At 41.5% G+C, this 3,209-nt stretch overlaps 1 pseudogene; it reads left to right on the top strand.

Annotated features, from left to right (window-relative positions):
- The first annotated feature begins 1,631 nt into the window (after nt 1-1,631).
- Nucleotides 1,632-2,962, top strand: LOC149198362 (putative inactive purple acid phosphatase 27 pseudogene; annotated as a pseudogene).
- The last annotated feature ends 247 nt before the right edge of the window (nt 2,963-3,209 follow it).

Below are 3,209 nucleotides of genomic sequence, written 5' to 3'. Positions count from 1 at the left end.
GTACAAACTTGACAAGGAAATCATGTATGTAATGTACTCAGTTTGATCATGAGGCAGAAGACTGACCTTCGCTGATAGTGAGGATGCGTGAAAAAGGGGTACTCTAGCCCCCTCTGACTCAGAATTTGCAGATGATGAGGTCTGAGTCGCGCAAAGAAGACCCAAATGTAAACATGATACTCAAGAGCGGTATGACCATAGGCGATGATAAAGGGAAGTAGCCAGAAGAAAGTGCATGGGTTCACAAGGCTCCTATAAAGGAACCCAAATTTGATTTAGAATGCGCAAAGGAGACATTCATGGAAGCTAAGAAGAGCTTCACGGAGGCCTCCACTTTAGGTAGTAAGGATCAACTAGAACCAAGGATGGATCCTTCAATGCTCACTACCTTTCTGGAGACATGCATGAAACTATTGCGCGATAGCAAGGCAGTAAAAGGACTATAGGAACTTATCACAAGGTGTGTGGGATCAGGAGAGCAACGCGTGGTCCGAAAACTTGGAAAGCATGCATTGTGCACAGGAAGGGAAATGAGGTTGACTGCGCAAATCAACAAGTATGAAATGGATCAAGTAATCTTGGATCTTGGATCAGACGTGAATTTACTACCAAAACAAACATGGGAACGCATGGGCAGACCCATGCTACAATGGTCTCCTATTCAGTTACGAATGGCGAACCAACAGAAGATCTTGTGCATGGGAAGATTGCAAGGGGTAACAGTAGATATTGAAGGTGCGAGCGCACAGGAGGATTTTGAAGTGATAGAGATTGTTGATGATAGTAATCCCTATCTTGTGCTACTAGGAATAGACTGGGCCACCGATATGAATGGAGTCATAAATCTGAAGAAGTGCAAAATGATCTTTGAGAAAAAGTCACTACGTGTAGTAGTACCACTAGATCCAGCCAAAGGAGCGTGATACACTGAACCAGTGCGCGACAATGATAGTTGTTAGACTCCGTCTCATGTCAGCGATTGATTCTTCTTCAAAACCCTGTTTTGAAGAAGAAATCATTAATATGTTGTTCTAGATTATGTAATTCATCTCCAGCTCTTCAAAGGGGAGCAGCTTCCTCAGCTCTTATCTCTGCCAAAGCACAAACACAAGTCAAAACATCATCAGCAATCAGAGGCATCATGTTTTTTGACACTGCAGATATGTATGGGCCTTTCACAAATGAAATCCAAGTTAGCAAAAAGGGTTTGCTCCGTGAGAAAGTTCAGCTGGTCACTAAGTTTTAGAATTACGAAGCTGCATACAATCTGTTGAATGAAATGAGAGAGCTGGACTATATGGCCTACATTGTATTGCGGATGTTTGAGAACACAGAGTTTTGCATACCGTTTAATTGATGTACCAATGAGCAATTGTATCAACAGCGGAATCAATAAGGTTTATATGCTTACACAGTTTAATTCAGCCTCTCTCAATCGACACCTTGCGTGGGCCTACAATTTTGGAAATGGAGTAAACTTTGGAGATGGATTTGTGGAGGTTTTAGCAACCACTCAAAGACCTGGAGAGCTGGGAAAGACTTGGTTTCAAGGTACTACTGAGGCCGTCCGCCAATTTGCTTGACTTCTTGAGAATGACATTCTTATCTTGTCTGGAGATCATTTGTATCGTATGGATTACGTGGATTTTGTTCCGAAGCACAGAGACAGTGGTGCTGATGTTACAATTTCTTGTATCCCTATTGAGGACAGTCGTGCATCTGATTTTGGTTTGATGAAGATTAATGATAAAGGTCAAGTTCTGTTTTTCAGCGAGAAACCAAAAGGGAAAGATTTGAAAGCAATGGCGGTGGATACAACTGTATTGGGATTGTCACCAGCTGGAACATTGACATACACCCGTGACATGATGTGTGGTCAGTCTGCACGCACAGTTGGCTGGCGAGACCCAGGCTTCATATACACAAGTATCTTGAAGGATTTATGGCCAAACACCAAATACTACTACAAGGTTGGCCATAGGCTAGTCAATGGGTCATATATTTGGGGCCAGCTAAATTATTTTGCAGCATCTCCATATCCTGGCCAAGATTCTTTGCAGTGTGTAATCATTTTTGGTGACACGGGGAAAAGCGTGATGGTTCTAATGCATATAGCGACTACCAACCAGGCACCCTAAATACTACTGATCGCCTCATAGAGGACTGGGATAATATTGACATAGTTTTTCATATTGGAGATTTATCTTATGCCAATGGCTACATATCGGAATGGGATCAGTTCACAGCACAAGTGGAGCCCATTGCTTCACATGTTCCATATATGGTAGCAAGTGGTAACCATGAACGTGATTGGCCTAATTCAGGTTCATTTTATAAGAATATAGATTCAGGTGGAGAATGTGGTGTACCAGCTAAAAGCACATTTTATGCACCAACATTGAATGATGCTAAGATATGGTATTTCACCGGCTATGGTATGTTCCATTTCTGCATTGCAGATTCAGAACTTGATTGGCAAGAAGGAACAGAACAATATAAATTCATAGAGGAATGTTTAGCATCTGCTGACAGACAAAAGCAACCGTGGCTTATCTTTATTTCACATCGAGTTCTTGGTTATTCCTCAAATTCATGGCTTGCTGTTCATGGAGCATTTGGAGAGCCTATGGGAAGAGAGATTTACCAAAAACTTTGGCAGAAATACAAGGTGGACATTGCTTTCTTTGGTCATGTTCACAACTATGAAAGATCATGCCCTGTTTATTTAAACTACTGTGTGAGTACAGAAAAGTCACATTATTCAGGGACGTTTAATGCAACAATTCATGTAGTTGCTGGCGGTGGAGGTAGTCATCTTTCTGACTATGCTTCTCTGCAAACTACTTGGAGCATCTTCAAAGATCAAGATTATGGCTTCGTAAAGCTGACTTCTTTTAACCATTCCACGTTGTTGTTTGAGTACAAGAGAAGTTCAGTTGGGAATGTATATGCGCACAAATAAATCGTGATCAAGGTGTGGTCAAATCCTTGGCGAGAATTTCCATCTCTGTGCTAATGAATCAAAACACTAATCGAAGTGAAGAGATTGCTATTTGAAATAAAATCAAATGCTGTGAACGTTGAGTTCCATTGCTGGATGAGATCAAATGTGCAAGTCAAACGAAACTCTGTTGGTTGAAGATACATGTGAATGTATGGAGAAATATTCGCTGAAGCAGAGGAACGTGGTCATACTTGGGATAGGCGTT

The sequence above is a fragment of the Pinus tabuliformis genome, chromosome 2_2, assembly GCF_031772625.1.
Source record: "Pinus tabuliformis cultivar Carrire ecotype Pingquan chromosome 2_2, CPIR1, whole genome shotgun sequence".
NCBI classification, from domain to species: domain Eukaryota; kingdom Viridiplantae; phylum Streptophyta; class Pinopsida; order Pinales; family Pinaceae; genus Pinus; species Pinus tabuliformis.
This window is presented reverse-complemented; position numbering and strand designations above follow the sequence as displayed.